Genomic DNA, 21,378 nt, shown 5'->3' with positions numbered 1-21,378 from the left:
CTAAACAAAAAAATGTGTTTCTATGTTCAAAATATACCAATTAAATTAGCTGCCATCCAAATTTGCTTCTTATAATTTATGCATGATATGTATTTGAAATTGAGATTTTTAACACTTGTTCTCATTTTAACGAAAGCCAATTTAAAAAACAAATCTGAAGTGTAGCTATTAGTTAGTTTAAAATAGTGTTCTTCAAATGGGAATCATTTTATTTTACATAGTGATTAACTGGGCCTTCCTTTTCTAGAATATTCAGTTTATGAAACATTAGTCTGTGATTATATATATGCTAATAAATTGTTTGTTACAATTTGTTTCAAATTCTTTCCTTGTTTTCTGCCTGTTTACTTTGTGTTTAATGGTCACCGTGATATATGTGTTTGATATAAGTGGAGAATCATGAGACTTTTATGATACTCACACTTGATGACATACTGAAAGTCATCTAAATATATTTGGGTCTTCTACCTTTTCAGAGTGCGTTCAACACATTCGTTTCGTAATTTTGTTTAGATAAATTAAGGGCAATTGTAAGGGCAATTGTAATTAAGGGCAATTGTTTTTTCCCCCCCTCAAACAAAATTGTATCCTATACAAGTATATTTATTTTCTCCTCACACATATGCTGTAAAAACTAGCATATACTTGATACGTTAAGCTTATTAATATACCTTTAGCCGGTATCTCAGGTCAATTAAGAGGATTTAATAGATTTTCAAGTTTTAATTATTATTAATATATTATACTTCTAAATTTAATTACTATAACATAATACTGATCTATTTAAACTCTCATATATCGCTATAAATAATTATTAAATAATAAGAATAATTATGTAGAAGTATTTTCATATATATTTAAATGCTAATCTAATGATGAATAAATTATATATTCTCAAATAAAAAGCTCATACCAAAACAGTATTTGAATGTGAGTACATGATATCAACTTTTTGGAGGTATGTTTGTCCACAAATAGAACTCTTTCAAATTTATCATTGTTTGATCCTAAATATTGTGAATTTATTGTGGACTATAATATCGGAGGATTAACTCTTTAGTTCTTTCCTTTCCTACTACTGTTTTCATCAACCAATTCTTTATCATCACTTGACTGCTTTGTTACTCTTCTTGAGGTTTTGTAGGTCATATTTGTTATAAGAAAGATTTCATTTTAAAGCACCTTTACGCTTATTTTTCACAATATCTTTATATTTTGACACCAAGAAGCCAAATTCTAATCAAGCATATGTATCAGTTTTATTTTGAACTCCATCATTTCAAGCACATCATGCAACTATTGTAAACATTAATCTAAATACTTATTATTATAATTATTAATTAAAATATACTTTTGCTAGAATATATTAAAAATTATTATTAAGGTCTCCTGTATGATTTTGATAAAATTTATCTATTTCATGTGTATACAATACACGTAAATATAATACATCAATTAAATTTATTGCTAATAGCTCTTAAAAAATTATATATACATTGCATATATTAGAGCATTTCCTCGTTTTCAAATGAATATTTCACAGATAATCATACAACAGAGCTTACACAGATAATCATACTTTGGTTTGAATAGATGTGGGAAGAAATATCATTTAGGTTATGTAGAAAACAAAATCATATTTGGAAGGTGGCCAAGGTGCACATAGTGGAACAAGCCAAGATCTTTGACTAGAGAACTCCGTGTGCCTAGGCCAGCGAAGCAACCCAGACCGTTTCCAAACATCCTTAAGTTCACTTCTGATAAAGATAATACAAGAAAAATTCGTAGAGCTACTAACGTTAGCAGCTATACAATTTCCATGTAAAATTTCTCCATTCTCTCTATATTATAATAAATATAAAGATATTTATTATAATATATTTTCCATACTATAACCTTCTCTTATATGTCCTAATCAATAGTCCAGAAACCTTTTTAAAGTAGATATTGCTTTCATAATAGTACAAAACATAATTCCGGAAAAGTGCATTTTGGCTAATTGTCATCACGGTATATTTGTAGAATAAGTTACATTTTTTATGATACGACCAGTATAAAATACCACGAGTTTTAAGGCAATTTAAAACATTAGATGAAAAAGTACAATTGAAATAATTGAACATTAGGGAACTACTACCAATGGGTTCTTAATATAATATCACTTGCATCTTTTGCACACTGTTTCACTACTACCAATAGGTTCTTAATATAATGTCACTTGCATCTTTTGCTCACTGTTTTAGTCGAATTACTGGGTCAGTATTGAATCCTCGACCCAGTAGGGGTCTATAACGTAACCAACATCATCCGACTGACACGATGATCCGTTTGAGCTCTTAGCGTGCTTCCTCTATCTGTGCAAATTACGTTATATCCGGAAGAGATAAAATCAATGCTGGATGTACGGAACAGATACATCTTCGGAAAAGACTAGAAAATGGTAACCTCTTTGGTTACTTGAACCATTATTTCATGGTTCATATCGCGTGTTACATACCATAAAATAGAGATATGCTTAGGCAATAATGTACCAGCAGTTCGTGCTATTCTCCACGATCACCTTCGAGCTAGAAAGCTTTGTATCCTTTGGGTACAACACGACTTGACCGAAAAGTAGATGGCACACCGTGTTTACGGTGCGGTGAAATGTTGAAAAAAAACTAATAATGGAAAATCATGATTTTTGTGTGTGTGTGTGTGTTCAGATTGTATTAGTAGTCTGAAATGGAGGAATGACCAATGTTATCTATTGGGAATATGAAAATGTATTTTGGATCAGTACGTCCAATGAACACTACCGAATTTGCAATAGAAGCACGCGGAAACAAAGCATTTGTGTTAAACTTTTGACATTATCCTAGCTGTGTTTCGGAGATATACCGTTCTACTGGAAATTGAGTATGCTATCCATTATGAAACTGACATAATGAATGTGTAAAGTATCTTCTGTATATTCGAATAGTTCTGAAAAAATATGTAGAAACAAACGTTATTTCTACATTACTGTTGGATTTCTTTAAACGGAATTTTATAATATTAGGTTCTTTTCTTACTAAATTTGAATTCCACAGTTTTATCTATTATCCCTTTTCTTTTTTCTTCTTCTTCTTCTCTCCTCTCCTCTCCTCTCCTCTCTTCTATCTCTGTCTCTGTCTGCCTTATTTTTGAATCTCTGTGAAATAGACATCCATTGGTTTCCATTTTTGATTTGTGTGTTTCAGTTTCTCCCTACATCAATTTATGAATCTTGTTTCATATCGCTTTTGTTATTTCATTTTATCAAAACTAATACATGTGTAGTTTGAAATCAGAATTGCGCTCATGTTGTTGCTAATTTTAGTATGGGAGAGAAGAAAGGAGGAGAGAAAGGGAGTCTCTTTACGTGACACGATTATATGATAAGAAGATGCTTATTGGGTGGCCTAACTGCACGGTGTTAACTGTCGCAATTGTTTTGATGTGGAGTGTACAACCAGCAACGAATTTTTTTCTGTTTGAAAACATTAGTTTCGTAAATGATTTCAGTGTAGAATCAGAATTTGAGTGCAGTTTTTAAGTAAATTAAAAAAATAATGTAATTTTCTGCAAGTCCTGAGCATAGGACCGTTATTCCCAAAATAAATTTGAGCAAACGGAAGGAGCTTTAGTCGCTGACTGTAGCAATGTAAGATTTGTAACACAGGTAAATGAAAAATCCGAAAACTGGAAATTTTTCCCTCAAATGGAGAACATTAGGAGGCAAGCACAAAATTATAGTTACTTCGCTTGATTCAAAAACATATAGAGTAATTCATTCAGAATTCAGCAGGTATAAACTTTTTAACGTTTCAATTTCAATTTCCATCAATACTCATTGTGATAAGTAATATTTCATATGAAAGGGGAAAGAGATGTTGGAACGTCGTGGAATTCGAGTAGGATCAGGAATATAGACATAAATGTACGAAATAATTTCCTTCAATTGTTCTAGATATATACACCAAAATCATTTCAAGTCTTTTCTAGCTCATATACAATATATGTTATTCTTTCTTCTCATATGAAATAATGTACACAATGAGGTTTTAATGTCTTTGATGTACGGCACTCACTGGACAACACAATCCAAAAATTGATATACATTTTAAAATGGAGAATTTTTCGTTGCGTCATCTGCAGAGAAAAGCGTGATTTAGTGCTTCACAGACTTACCAACTGTGGTCGGCTGCTTTAAATGTTATGTGCATGTTAGGTTGCATCTGCTCAGATGATTGATACTATTACAGGTACCGTACCCAACCTAATGCAGGTATAGCAATCTGCAATAATTACGTTTACTCATGACTGTACTATATAAGCATTTGCTACAAGGTTTATATTTATATAAGCAAGGACTACTTATAGAGACAATGCGTCACTCATAACTACTATAATCCAGGTAAGTAATCATTTTCAAGGAACTTGGCATATCGTATCTTTTGCTTATTGGAAGTGCTACAGAAAATAAATGTTACCAAGGTTCGACTTTAGACATTTCCTTGAAAAGGAACGGAAATTTTATTGCCATTTCAGTTATGCTTGTTTATTTGGCATTTCTCTTATAACTCAGGCATGACTATTATATAAGTTCTTCACATCGAAAAGTTTCCCACAATTTACACGACTACTGCAAATAAGGAAGTAAAAGTTTACCTATCTTCATCCAAGTACCATCTACTCTATGTAAATGTCATATTTGTGTTTGATATTTTCATCTGAAATGTTCTGCTTGTCTACAATCATAATATTACTATAATTTTGAAACAGAACAACAAAAAGTCATAGGATTTCGATTGAAACCAAATTCATATAAAAAAAAATACAAGGAGAAATTAAACATATCCATTCATACACAGCTACGTTTAGGTACATAGTCAAATGGACATAAAAGTCACGGGAAATATTCTCTTAAGACCACACGATCTGAAAATGTATTGCAAAAAATAAAAAGGACACTTACCATGTACATCACCCTTTAACTGATTAATTATGGAGTAGAAGTTAAACTGAATTGCTACCCATAATTTACACACTTTGAAAAAAATCTGTTTTACCTTTTGCTTTGATGTAACTGTTTTAGGGAGAACAGTAGAAATAAGAGCATGCTTGTTCTACCTTCACTTGTTCTGCAGTTAATTCCCTCACAAATGTTCACTTGTATTCGAATGCGTAAGAGATGAATATATATATTTTAAATCCATAGTAATAATGGCATATCATATCTACAGAATATTGATCATTTTTTTGCAGTTTCTAACCTTCCCCTTATAATTTAACTGTTGGAAGAAAAGAGTATATCTGGAAACGGTTTAAGATTGTGTTCATGACGGATTTAAGATGACAGTTTTATAGTTTATTCTCCAACACAATATATCTGGACAAATACGGTTTATGGGTGAACCCTTGACATCTTGGTCAAGAAAATCTTCAAAACAAAGAATGTCATAGAGCTAGGGAAGGAAAGATACTTATACGTATTTGACAAGAATTATTTCCAAATACTAGAAATTCTAGTTGTGAACATTACACTAATAGAAATGCAACTGAAATATATTTCTTTAATATAAAATCCAAATTTAAATCGTATCTTTTATTATTTCACTCAACGCTGAATTATATTTTTTATTATTCTACTCAAAGTTCAACTGTATCTTTTATTATGTTCTAAAATTCAACTATATATTGTAATTTTCTTCAAATACAACCGTATCTTTTATTATCCCACTCAAAATATTTTTTTATGATCTTACTCTTAAAGTTCCACTGTAGCTTTTGATATCCCATTGATTACCAACCACGTGAATTTTAACACTGTAATATTTTAGGTTACACACATGATTTTGAAAAGTCAGAAATTATGAAAATTATGACAAACACAAAAAACAAATACATAGTTTCCTAACTTGTATATTGTGTAGAAGTTTGATCAGTTTTTTACCCAAAGGATTTGCAACGTAACTATCGCATGCATAGTTATGCCGGAAAGAGGCGTCTTATTCAGTGTTAGTAAAATGCTACCAAAAGCAAACTGTTATTAGGAAGTATACACTACACTCTTATTCATGCTCTTTCTTCTTACAACCGAATATAGGAAAAGTCTAAGGAAAAAGGATTCAAGCATCAGAATGACCACAGCTAAGGATATTATGACCAGGCAAACATATATTGAGGCCATGCTACAGCATTCGTCAAAAAATTTCCTTCGAAGATATAAGAGAAAGTATGGTTCAATGTGCGTCAGGAAATTAGTCGACTGGGAGACCAGGATAATCCATCTTTAGAATATGACATAGTCCAGAGATCAAATATGGTCCAGTCTGCTATCAATCGTGTTATTGAGATTGCTGTCTTTTCCTGAGATGCGTACACATATAAGGCCTGTTTGACACCTATTTCCATGCCACATTGCAGAACCTAAGACTAACTAACGCAAACCGTACAAAAGACAAAATAGAAGATGATTGTCAAAATTAGATGAGGCAAACATTCGCGGAATTAGGAAGTATAGCACTTGTGGTCAAAAATGTACCACGTTATACCCACTGTGTACATAAATTTCGCTGAGGGAATTGGGAATGTCTCCGGCTATCACGAGGACAAAACGTGGAGATTAATGATGCATACTTTCAAGAATCCATTATGACCTCAATCTATCGGAGAGGCTTTCCTTCTTTGCAAGAGTCAAGAAGAACGAAGTGCAGATCTACATGGAGAAAGCATACAGTCATACTGCGATATAATTAAGGTGGTTTTACTATGTCACGGAGGAAGAAACGGGAATATATATATTAATCCCTTACATGACATTCCCGTCAAAAGTAATGACGCCACACCCCAATGGATTTCTGCTCGTGGACTATTAAAGCTACGTCTATAACATGTCCTCATTGACCTATGGAAAACCTGTAAGGCGAATGGAATTGACTTCTTATCTCATACCTCCAACCTAGTTTGTTGTAGTGGATATTGCAATGTAGGGCGATAGTTCTTAATGCTAATATTGTAATAGGAACAGCTTTCCACAAGTTAAATAACTTAGATATTTGGTCGGGAATAACATGGTATGTTTTCTGTATCTGTTTGCTATACAGCAAATCAATATTTGATTTGCATGTAAACATTTTGTTGCAACTTGACGTAGAGAAGAACATATGATATGCATTATAAAGTAAATATAAAGAACGTAAAAGAAAACGCGGATGACCTTTGCTTCTTTCTTTCTTATAACATGTATAAATAAACACAGATTGTTGAATGTTGGCAGTAATAACGAAATATTTTTTTGAATGTACAAAACAGAATCTATGTTTGTATGAACATATGTGAACAATACGTATGGGTCAATAGAACAATGACATAGCAAACAATTGTTACCAAAAACAGTGTTTACAATTCTCATGGAAACAAGAAAGACCAACAGAAATGTATATTACACAGTAACCATTGGCGAAATGTAGATATATTCCAGCAATTAAAGTGTGGCTCCAGTTAATAGACGAAAGGCCATAAACACCTAAATTGACTGGTCTATTATTTTCTTATACAGTGCATTAACAACTATTTCCAGGATGTAAACTTATAAATAGACTGTATGTTTTGTTTAAAGTATAACAAATATTGTTACAAACATAGAGCCAAGCAATTAGTAATACACATAGTTAATACAATATTTGCTTACTTAATGCGAGTGTTGAGTTGATTCAGGTACTGTTCAACACCAACTTATATACATGGCTTTTTTCAAAGAGTCAAATTAAATAAATAGTTCAATAATGTCCGTAAATGGTTTACAAAATATATTCTACATAAAAGCTTCCGAATGAAGACGATTACAAATTTCTAACAATTTTATTTCATTTTCTAACTAATGCTTCACTCGTACATTTATAACGGAGAAAGGCTCAAGGTTAATAAGAAATAATTTCATTTAACGTGACAGATAGGAAATATTTAAAGATGTGTTAGAGGTGCTTCACTGTGTCATCATAAGGAGAACAGGAAATAGAAAGCAAAAAATCAAAGGTAAATCCGAACTTTAGACGTAAAACCTAAATAAGAATCAGTATATACCAAGGAATATACTACTACTTATAGCTGAGTTACCCTAAATCTCTTGCGTTATTTCAGTTTTTTGCTTGGAGCAGAAACAAGTCAGCTCCGAAAACAGACGCCATCAAAAGAATTAATCAAAAGTGTCATAGAAACAGCAAACTTTCAAATTATAACTAACCATATCCACACAACAGAAAAAAGGATATTGGATTTTAGAAGCCATACATCTAAGAAAGTGATTTTTCCAAGAACGCCAATAACAGGAAAGATACATATCACCAGGACAATATTTGAAGAGAAAATCACAGAACAACACGACATCAGACGATGATTATTACTTGTTGGAAATATTGTATATCTTGATAAATATTTTAGAACATTAAATGAGCACCATTAATTTTAACTTTGGAACTGCTTTGTCTTAAGTGAAAACAAAATCTTACAACAGCAAATAACATTATACAAATATTTTTACAAATAAATAATAATGTAATAATGTGTCGGGTGAAGACATAACAAGATACATACACTACGCAATAATACAAAATTGTAACACTATTATTTCTTATAACTGTGCTTTGGTTAGATTTTATTTTTTAATTGAGGCAAGAGTTATAATGTTTACGGTTCTTATCATCTTCAATACTGGAAACTAAGAAGTATTACGAAACACTATACCATAAATAATAAAGTATTTATTTTTATAGTTAATCTCGGTTAAATTACTTCTTGTTCCTTATATATATTTGTGAGTTAATCTTAGGGTATCAGACACTCTTACATCTTCTTACTCTTTCCTAAAATAATTTTTATCTTAAATGTTTTCAAGTATCTTGTTTATCAGCAGTCTACAGACTATTGTCATGACAACTTTTAAATAATTCGGCTTGTGAAATAATTCGTAACATTCTCTGCCCACAATTTATAAACAAACACAGCATGAACTAAATAAAGCTAAGCAAACCACAAAGTAGAAGCAGCTGATAGAAAAACTATGAAAGAAAGTAGCTGCAGCCTGTAGACCAATGACGACTAAACACCAATGTATGGATCAAGATGATGCCATTGGCATGTGAAAGAATAACAGTAGTTCTGCTAGCAAAATACCTTCCAATTTATAAATATAATAAAGGATTCATACTTTAACATATTAATTTATTACAAACAAAGTAAAAAAAAACATATCTATATGGATTTTCACCACCTCTTTCTAGTTTGGTTTTGCCATTTAAGTTCTTAAGCATGCAGCATCAATGACAATGTTTTATTTTTGTTTGTTTGTTGGTTTGTTTCTGGTTTCCAGGAATTTTAGCACTCTGCTGTTTCTATAATAATATAACTAACAAGGAAAGCTATCGAACTCTTCCGCGAGTATCGCACTGAAACTTGCACAAGTGCAAGGACATATTGAAAAATGGAAATATGCTTACTCTTACGATTCGCAACGTCATAGAACCGGAAGTAGAATGATCGGTCTCCTATAGCCCCTGAAATTTATGTACTCTGGTCATGGATTCCAGAATGTGATAAACTAGAACATGTTTTCTCAAGAAGACAAATATTACAAACTTAAGATGATAACAGTCGGCGGTGATTGGGATGTCTAATACGTCATTACTGCGAATCGATGTCAAATGGAATACGACACACGATTCTAAATTCCAAACGAAGACGTTTACCCGGTGGAGAAAAGGGACACGCTGAAACCACAACTCAAAAACGGCTTTCTATTATTATTATTATTATTATTATTATTATTATTATTATTATTATTATTATTATTATTATTATTATTATTAGAAGTAGTAGTAGTAGTAGTAGTAGTAGTAATATGATTAGTATTATTAATATCAGCAGTATCATTAGTAAAACTAATAATAATGAGAAAAAAATAAAATGAAATTTTTGAGTTTTACGTCCCATAATTATGCCGGTTAGGCTAAAGGAGACGGTGATTATGAGAAATGAATAAAATGGTGAAATGAAGAAAATGAGAGGAAACGGGAAACCCCGAGGAAACCCACGCACACGGTCTTTGTCCACCACAAAGTTTACTTGGCGGGAGCAGAGTTTGAATTCGGAACCCCATGCACCAGAGGTGAACGCTTTACCACTGAGCCACCGCGGCCCCAATAATGAGAAAAAGAAGACAGCAAATGTACTGTTGGGCCTGTTAAGTAACCAAGGTGTTCAGCCCGTCTTGAGTGTACTCTAGCACTGCTATAAAGGTTTTATATTCCACGAACCTCCATACCTCAGCCGGGATTCGAATTTAGGACCCTTGATTCGCTGGCTTGATGCCTCAACCAACAGGAACAGAGGTCTGCAAGAAGAAGAAATAGTATAGGACAGGTTTCTCAACCTGGGGGGTCGTGAAGATAAGCGAAAGAGAGAAATATAATAAGAATTTAATATGGGAAAATATTTTTAAAAAATAATTATTATTTTGAATTTTGTTCTGATAGAGAATGTTTACATATTTGTATTCATACTGTCAAGAAAAAAATCTAATAAACATTTTAAACTGGTGCACAGTTGGTTAAATATCAATTTAAACGAAAGAGGTGCTACATGAAACTAATGAGAAATGCATATTGAAATACCAAAATAATGCAATTGCACTTTATTTTTTTTTTAAATCATATGACCGAAAATTAAGGGAGTTATGAAGTTTTAAAATTTTCAAACGGCCTCCATATTGAAACAGTATGGCGGATCGGATTCGATATTCATAGTATGAATGAGCGGACCTAATTTGGTTTTCATCCATTTACTTTTAGGGAAGTTACCGTATCCACTATATACAAGAAATGGATTTTATTATTATAGAAATAATAGTGAAATCTCCGCAATTGGTATATTAAAAATTAGACACAAGCTTATTACAAGCCACAAATTATAACGGTGTCGCTGGCAAGAGGATGTGATAATATAAGGTTCGTGATCGGAATTAGGTTGAGAACCACTGGTATAAGATTATTATTACTATTATTATTATTATTATTATTATTATTATTATTATTATTTCTTTGTCGTCTTCCCCGTCTTATTGCCGACCTCATGTTCGTGTGGGTTGAGGGGTCAAGCCAGCGAATCAAGGGTCTAGACTTCTTTAAATCTCGGCTGGTGTATGGTTGTTTGTGGATTTTGAAACCTTTATACCTGTGCTAGAGGACACTCAAGACGGGCCGAAGTCCTTCGTTACTTAACGGGCCCAACAATATGGCCTATTTCTTGTATTCTTCTCATTATTATTTTTACTCATCATACTGCTCATATTAATAATGGTAATCATACTACTAGTAATAATAATAATAATAATAATAATAATAATAATAATAATAATAATAATAATAATAATAATAATAATAATAATAATAATAATAATAATAATAATAGAAAGCAGTTTTGCGTTGTGGTTTCAGCGTGTCCCTTTTCTCCACCCGGTGAACGTCTTCGTTTGGAATTTAGGATCGTGTATTGTATTCCATTTGACATCGCCACCTACATTTGAAGCTACGCCACCTACAAAAACGACACATGCTTTAGTTTACTAATAACATGGAGGAGAGGCACGTAGATAGATGGTTGATAGTTCACTTTCTGTGAGTTGATGGGCTTTCAAGAAAAGCATTTTTATTTTTAATATTTCTGTTTCAGTTTCTAAATTCATAATGACCCTGAGGAGGCTTGAAGTAAGACCAGCGAGACGAGTTTAAGTAATTAAGATTTTAACAAGATAAATCTTCAACCAATAATAATTCAGTATAGTGAAAAATTAACCAATCACAACTCAAAAAAGAGAATGTTACAGCATAATGTCAAAACTTTTAGGAGTAAATCAGGACCAGGATAAATCACCCAAATCGTGATTCAAAACCTGATTTCAAAGTCAAATTAATTTAAGATTGTGTTGCCAAATACCAATTTATAGTTGTAACATGGTCCTATTTATACATGTTTCATTTATAAAATTATTTTAAGGAGCGAAATACTGGATCTTGATCCCTCGCAAAATCATGCACCCCTAACAAGGATAATAAAGCCTAAAACAAAAAGGTTCCAAATTTAGATTCTTTACAGACTAAAACTTGTTGACACCCAAAGATTACCAATACGTGCATCTTTCTCGAAGACCATAAATTTGAGAACCGAAAATTTCCAAACATGAATTTTTGGCGGTTTTAATTTTTGAAAAAAAAACACACTTAAATTGTGTATGGTGGGATCTAACATGCAGGTGTTATAATAAAACTCCAATATTAACCTTTAATAAAATACGAACGCTTGCCCTAAGGTCTTTCATCTAAACGAACAAGGAGTCGAGATACAACACAGAATAACATCCATGCCCTCTAAGGTCCAGGGTCCAAAACCAAACCTTTGATTAGTAATACTCGGTCTTCAAGTCATGTAATGCACAAAAGCAAATCAGAGTAAAATTAAGTATCCCACTTATTACTTGAGTGAATTGATATTTATTGCAGATGCTTTTGGCTATTCAGAGATATAATACAAATAGTTTGAATATTTACAATTTCATATTTTGGTTGTTGATGAAATACCATTTCAATTTTGTATTTTGCGAGAAATTGGATTATCGTATAGCATTGTATCTGATAAGAAATATCTCGTGTTAATTGAAAACTTTGGCTGTATGTATTCGTGTGTGTGAGGAGCTGATCACAGGAAGAAAATGTGTTAGTATAAATATTTTGTTATGGAAACTTAATACAATTGTCTTTTGTGGTAGTGAATGTGCAATCCGAAGTTGATTACATAACTATTGCAGAGCAATTTAAAATTGTATTAATTTATATTGAAACTGATTTAGGTAGTCCTTAGCATTCAAAACACAAAAAATTGAAATATTCTAATGAACCCAGTAGAACTTTAGGACTGAGAAAGAGAGTTTAATCTTTTCTGGTGATGCGATTCAATTACGTTTTCGTGGACTATCAGCCAGTTGAAAATATTTACTTTCGGTGTTTCGACTACAGATATTGCATTCATCATCAGAGGTTGTTACAATACTTTCACCTGGCTGATAGTCTGAGAAGAATTACTTGGAAATTTATGACCTCTCATAAAAATATCCCTTTGTCGTGAAATGGTGAAAAGTGTCGCAGAGTGGAAGAAAACATTGCTCAAGCGATTGGAACCATTTTGTTAGAAACAGGAGTAGTGGAGTTAAGAATAAACTTACTTTAAAGGATTGCAGACATCACAGATGATGTGGATACTAGTGGAAAGAAAAGATGATAATTCAAAATACATATTATTTCTCGAATCCTGTAGTCAGATAATGTGGATATTTGTGATATTTTTTTTTCGCTGTGAAATTCTACTTCCTTACACCCGTGCATTAATAAATATTCAGTGATACCAAGTACAATCTTCTTCCTTTTGCATCATGATTGATGTAGCAATACCTGAACAAGGCATTGTCCATAAATCCTTTGTTATTTAAAGAAATAAATTTACCTTCATCACTTCAAATTTGTATTTCAAATGTCATATGCTACACCAGAATCGAAAGTTTATATACGCAAGTAGCACTGTTTTCTCTTCACTACTAACTAAATTTTCTGATCTTCATCTTCCAATTTCATTACCTATTCTTTTGTTTAAAGCAGCTGTACTAAATAAAAAGCTTTACTTCTTTCCTTAAAATTGAAATGCCTTCTGACATTTATACTCATATATATAAACTGCCACAATATGTTATTTTTGTATTATGCTTCAAATTCTCTTTTTGTAAAACCTTGTGTATATATTGTCTAACATACAATAGGAAATATGTTTTATTTTAAATTATTTCTGAATGGAAATATGTTTATAAAACAAATAAGACTCAATAGTAATGAACTTTTGGTTTGTAAAATATTAAAAATGCATTAAAAACAAAGGAGACAGGATTTTCGTTTGTATTAGAAAAGATAATAAAGGGTTCTATTTTTGTGAGAACAATGAACATATATTCAATTTCAGTACTACATTGAAATGCAAACGGAAGTTACATCACAATAATAACTCACAATAAGCGGATTTTGCTTTTCAAAATTTCTTTATCTTTCTCTCTGGACAAAGATTCTTTTTGTTTCTTTGTTTTTTTTAAATATATATATTCAAAAGATTGTAGTGGATTATGGGATATTAGAGGAAAAGTTGAATTAGCGAAAAAAAAATAAGGAATACTTTCAAAGGAGACTCAGATTTGAGACGACACAAATGTTGCTTTATTCAATGTAAGGCGAGCCTCCTGAATACATAATTATATATATATATATATATCCCCACGTGTGTGTGTGTGTGTGTGTGTAGGTGTGTGCATGTGAATACTTGCTCATTCTGACCTCCGGAATAGGAATATGGTAAGAGATACAATGGAGCTGAAGTTTTAATAACTTTGGAATTTATAGATGCGAAGAAAATAAATTGACTGAAGACGAAAGATGTTAGATAGGACCTAGAGGGCTGGAAAGAAATAATTTGCAACACCGTTTTATCCCCACGCATGGATTTTTGTTTGAGCTGCTGTTGTGAACATATATAGAGGATGAGTGAAGCTATACAACGCGGGTAGCGGCGCTGGTGTAGGTGCTGCAGTGATAGACGTGTGGCGAATATAGGTTGTAAAATTACAGCAGGTTGTAAACGGGATGTTTTCTAAGGTTAAACAACGTACAAAGATACAGATAGAAGTGGCCCGTGGAAAAAAAGAATGCCAGGGAATTTCACTCCGAACTACGTAAAACATATGATGATGACGCATTGCCGTATCGGACTCTGTCACGTTGGGTTACAGCGTTTCGTGCAGGACGTGATAGTGTGCAACAGGTACCAGGCGAATGTCAACATGGGTCGAAAACCGAGTCATTGAATTGATTCAATTTTTGCTAAATGTGGACAGGAGGTGGCTTGGCTGGGAATTGCCTAACGATGTAGGAACATCTCACACTACAGTACTGAATGTGTTGCACAATGTCCTGGTTACCGAAAAATTGCATCCTGGTGGGTACCACTTAACCTTACAGTCGTTCAAAAATGGCACAGATATGCCTTCGCCGGTGATCACTTGTCACGTTACAGACAACAAGATTGGCAGGATTATTGCATTTGACGAAACATGGGAACTCTCTTATGAGAGAAAACTTCAGAGTCAGTCAAATGAATGGCGCTACCCACTATCTCCTCGACTCAAAAACTTGTGTCAAGAACTGGGGAATTTGAATGTGATGTTGCTAGTGGAATACGATGTACGTGGTGTCTTGCGGCATGAAGTTCCTCCGAACCAGATCGTAAATCCAGTGTACTATTGCAGGTTTCTGGAACATGTTCGTCCTGCACTGTCAAGGACATGACCAAACTTCATATGGGACCCATCCATTGCTTTGCATGACAACGCCCGTCGTAACAACGCAATTACTGTGAGGAACTTGTTTGCAAGATGGGGGTAGATGGTTCTAGAACACGAACCCCATTCACCCGACATGAGTCCGTGTGACTTTCATTTGTTCCCTAAGATGAAACTGCGAGGGATGTGTTTCTGCACTAGAGATGCCATACTTCGAGCTATAGTGCTCTCTTGCACACATCAAAAAGAGAGAAGTCTCATGACTGTACAATAAATGATTCACGAAAGATTTATATATTGCCACTTATTTCTTTCCTGCTCTCGTAAATTTGGACTAGACAATGTTGTTCAAAAATCCCTCTCCTACCGACTGTTTAGAAAGTCACGTACTGGTATGCATAAGGAAAATCAAATAATTATACATATATATTATCCATATATCATAATGAAAAAATGGTAATGCCTAATGACTATCAGTATAGGATCTACAAGGATTAAAGATTCAAAATTAAGGTTTATCTCACCTCGTATTCTTATACTGAGCCCGGAAGTACCAAAACTAGTACCACTTTCTGTTTGAATTGATTCCTTTATAACATTAGTACTCAGCCTAATTCCTATCAAGACATCCATTTTATTACATCTTCTTGCTAGTGACCCCCTTATAATTTCTGATTTGTAACAAGCTTGTTAGGGATTTTTAATATACCTATTGCGGATATATCATGATATCCATCTATTTCTACAATAGTAGAATCCATTTCTTGTATATAGTGGATACAGTAACTCCCCTAAAAGTGAATGAATTAAAATCAAATTCGTTCGGACTATTAATATTAAAAATATTAAATCCAATCCGTCATACTGTTTCAGAATAGAGGCCGTTTGAAAATTTTAAAAATTTCGCAACTCCCTTACTTTTGCGTCATATGATAAAACAAATAAAGTGATTTCTAATTTTGGTTTTAAAAATTTGGACAATTGTAAAAAAAAAAGTTATTGTGTCTTGTAAATGACTTGATAATGTGCGTGACGAAGATTGAACCGGACATTGAAGCCCTAGAGAAATCACACAATGCTTAGGTATCTCATTAACTTCCAATTTTAATTGTATTTCAATATGCGAGTTTTGTTGCATTTGTACTTTTCTGACATTCCAATATGCAGTTCTCATTAGTTTCATATCGCACCTCTTTCATTTCAATTTATTTTTAAAGAGGTCTGCACCTATTGAAAATGTTTAGTAAACATATTTTTTGTTGTTCTTAACAATATGCATAAAAATAAAAATATGCCTATCAGAACAAAATTCAAAATAATATTTAAAAATATTTTCTGTATTAGATTCTAATTATATTTATGTCTTTAGCTTATCTTCTCGATCTCCAGGTTGAGAAACTCTCCTCTATAATAATAATAATAATAATAATAATAATAATAATAATAATAATAATAATAATAATAATAATAATAATAATAATAATAATAATAACTGTAAGAGATAGCAAGACATCACCTTTTATATCAATTTAGTGTCCGAAGAACAAGTTCAATCACTGATTTCATCCCTCTATTGCAACCAGAAGTTACATATTTACTGAACGTGCGGAGTTTGGAAGTAAGTGAAATATTTCACACTTGTAAAATCAATTGGAAACACCAGATTTTCACAGCCAGTGGAAAGAATGTTTTTATATCTGCTGTACATTTCCGTAACAGTTATTTATCAGACATTGTTCACCTCTAGTGGTGTACACTGTGACAAATCTATACCAACGTAACACTTATTTCAAGTATACGCCTGTTTTAAAAGCTTCTTGAGTAGTTCTCTTTCAATAGTTAAACGAGTGATTGTTTTTTTCAATAGCTTCTCCACACATTAAATAACATTTTAACTATTTTCAAAATGTCTCCTTTGCTTATATAACAGAATTGAAAATGAAGTCTTTAAGTTTTACGTGCCACGGTTAAGCCATCTAGACTAAAGAAGACGGTGATAATGAGAAATGAATGAAGTGGTGGAATGAAGAAAGTGGGAGGAAACGGGAGAGCTCCGAGAAAACTCACGCATCCGGTGTTTGTCCACCTAAAAGCTCAATTGGCGCGAACTGGGATCGAACCAAGAACCCCTGCACCAGAGAGAACGCTCTACCACTGAGATACAGTGGCCCCCCGTTTCAGAATTGAGTTGAGTTGAGTTGACTTTGAGCTTTACGTCCCGTTCAGCAGCTAGGCTATATGAGACGTGGACCTACTGATTAACGTGGAATCCGAACCACATGAGCTCCCGCCGGGAATCGAACCCGGGTCTCTCACGCCAAAGCCGCGTACGCTAACCGCTTAACCACGAAGAAGCTCCGTTTCACAATTGAGTATTGAAATGAACGGTAACATACAATGCTGAAACTGAATGCATACGCTTGCTTTACATCATGTGCAAGTGAAGAATATATGGATAAGAGGAAAATAAATAGGATAAAGAAAAAAATCAATAATGCAGACTCTATCCCTAACATCGTATATGCTAATACTCTTTCACATATCTGTGTCGATCCACCTTTATCTTCTTTCCTCTTACTGTTATTCAAGGTGCTTCGGATCAATCTTCCTCCACCCTGCCTCAAGCTTAAACGTCTAATTGAATCCGTACCAGACACGCAGTAAATCCAAACTTAACGTATGTGCAGGAAAACCATCGTAAGACTTCACTTAGAAGCAAGCAATGATTCGTACTTTATGCCAGAAAACTTTCTCCGTCTGAAGCGCAAACTACGCTCTCGCAATAAAACTTTAACTGCAAAACTTTTTGGTCCCAGCCACCCACCTGTTAACAGGACTCAAATAAAAATAAATAACTGCAAAAAGAAGAAAAACGAAAAGAAAAAATCACTTTCCCTCAGTTATACGTAAATTGTCAGAAGAATTCTACTCAAAAGTTTTCCAACCACGTGTGTAACTCCTACAAAAATCATAAATGGGACCTTACTATAAGATATTGGCATAACTTCCCTACCTGAATTATAAATAAAGTGTCAGAACCACGGAAGCTGATCAGCACACGTGTATGCCTTTTTACATTTTGATTACAAAACAACTTAATGTTTGAGTAACAAATTTGACTTTTGTATTGCATCGTATGTAAGTCACCATAGGTGTCTATTCTGTAAAAGAAGGATGGCCAAACTTTCCAAGTTTTTTGGGCTCCCGGAACGATCCCTTAGTATCTGAATACAGCATAGACAGCTATTCCTTTCGATTAGACTCCATAGAGAGAGAGAGAGAGAGAGAAACAAAAGACTAACATACTTTGCAAATGCTTTTGTTTATCTCTCGTTTGTTCTGTAGATGTTGTAGGGTTCCTAATCCTGCCAGAAAAAAATAAAATTTTTAGAAGGTTACATCTTGGTTCTCTCTCATACAAACGTCAGTATTTCTTGCGTACTAGAACGGTGTAGTATCAGTGACTTCGTTGTAGGACGTTCTGCTGTTAGTTTTGTAATTAAATTTTATACACATCAGAAACCCCCAGACCCGGCATTAGAAAGGAATGACATCCAAAAAATTACGAATTTTGTTTATGGAGCACACATGAGGATGATGTTCTTCGGCGGCACACAACCTGAGGAAATGGTGAAGGAAGGAAGCGGTCTACTGGATCTTTAGGTTAGGTAGAATCTCGAAATTTCCCTGGTGTGAATGGCGAAAACCTCACTCAAGATTGCTGGCCTGAAAATGCATTAACACCTTTCCAATCGAGTGTTCCCACAGGGAATCAAATCCTGGACCGCTTGCACCAAAGAAGAGAGCGCACACTCAAGGAGGGAGTCAATTAAACTGACGAGGGGTATTCTAAAAGAGGTACGGGATATGTTGACATGTGAGAATCGATTATCACAGCGTGTTATGATGAAACAATTTCATGTGACTCAATCGACAGTGAGTGGTGTTGTCCGTCACAAATTGAAGATGCAAACTGTCTGCAAGGCAGCGAACATGCGCTAAAACCACAGCACATCAGGGAACACATATTTTTTTTCTGTTAGAAACAACAGAAGTTCTATAAAAGTACGGTATAGTGTTGCTGAAAAATGGCACACGTTCACCTCACAAACTATTGCGAGTGTGATTTTATAACATTAGTTTCAAATAACAATCAGGTTTTTCTCAAATTTGATCTCCAAGTGATCAATACCTTTTACATAACCGGATTTAAATTTAACATATATATATAGATAGATAGATAGATAGATAGATATATAGATATAGATATAGATATAGATATAGATATAGATATAGATATAGATATAGATATAGATATAGATATAGATATAGATATAGATATATAGATATATCTGAGAATAAAAAGATGAAACAAAAACTGAGATAGGAAAATGTCATAGGGCACATCACATGGTGTTGCTGAGGTGACCCCCAGGGCCCTCCTTCAAGGACGCCAAGGGGCCAACTTCAAATTTTCAAATGGGATCATGTATTAAATCATACATCACTCAATAGTCCTTAACAACGAAAGAACTTTTGTAGGAAACAATTTTCGATTTGGGTCACCGTTTGCAAGATGGCCGCAAAAAATCCTGTATCAGTTTGAAGTTGGCACCTGGGCCCCATTTACAAATTTCCCTGAGGGTCACCAAGACCGATTCGCCATAAATATGTGGGCGGGTATTATCAGTGATCAGAGTTCCATATTTACTACCACCACGATTAACTGCACCAGTGTATATGAGATTCCTGCGAGACATACTTCCAGAGTTATTAGAGGATTTCTCTCTCGGTGTTCGTCAACAGATGTGATTTCAACACGATGGCGCCCCAGCCCACGTTTCGGCTAGTGCTCGAGACTATTTGGATCAAACGTTGACAGATGGATTGGAAGAGGCGGTCCTTGTAATTGGCCTGCACGTTCCCCAGATTTGTCCACTTGATTTTTTCTTGTGGGGTCATGTCAAAACACTTGTCTATGAAACTCCTATAGACAACGCAGAAGAACTATTAGCACGAATACTCGCTGCCTGTGATACTATAAGAACAGCTCCTGGGTTGTTACAGCGGATGCGTCAGAACTTACTGCGACGCTGTAACGCCTCTGTTGAAGTAGAGGGACGCCATGTCCATCGCCTATTGTAGGATAATTGGGAGATTTGTCTCGTTTACAGGTAATTGATGATGTTCTTGGCTGCATTCAATCCTGCTGTAAAATGTTGATTGAAGATATTATTCCCATACTTGTGACTTTTGATTTTAGGAAACCTCTTTTGCATTATGGTTGTTTCGCTCAGTTTTGTTTATTTGTTTTCAATGACAAAAATACATGGAAGAAAGACGTTAATAGTGTGATCCTTTTACAACATTTTAGTACGTTTCATGACTATAACCTTTTATTAAAAGCGTCTGTTCAATGATAGGACAGCGTAATATCATGTATTTACCATTTGTACCAAACTATTCACATTTTCTTTTCATGTTTCCCACTCTTATTTAGTGCGCGTTATGCAACCACACATGACACGTATAAATCTATTTTGTGCTTGTGCGAGATATCGACTTAGTACAGACGCATTATTGCTAGCAGTTTGGACAGCTATTCATCCGTATCCTTTTCGACCCATCTTTCTTGACATATTATCCGGGAATCCCTATACTCCTTTGGGGAATCCCTTGTGCACGAATTGCACGATCTCGACCTAAGCATTTTTGAATACAGTAGCTTCGGTGTCTTTGATGTGACCATGCCGCATTAGCTCTATCATTCACCATAATCGAGCTATAGAGCTTTGAATGTCATTTTCCCACGCTTTCGGCACCTTGTAGCTCCGAAATTATGTACGTTAGACAAAAGTTTATTTGAACTTTTTTTCTTGTTTTCGTGTCAGGAATCATCCCTTAAATTTTGTAACATAGTCACGCGGTCACCTTGTACATATATATATATA

This window comes from Thermobia domestica, chromosome 7, assembly GCF_964235325.1.
Source record: "Thermobia domestica chromosome 7, izTheDome1.hap1.1, whole genome shotgun sequence".
NCBI classification, from domain to species: Eukaryota; Metazoa; Arthropoda; class Insecta; order Zygentoma; family Lepismatidae; genus Thermobia; species Thermobia domestica.
Note: the sequence above shows the minus strand (reverse complement) of the source record.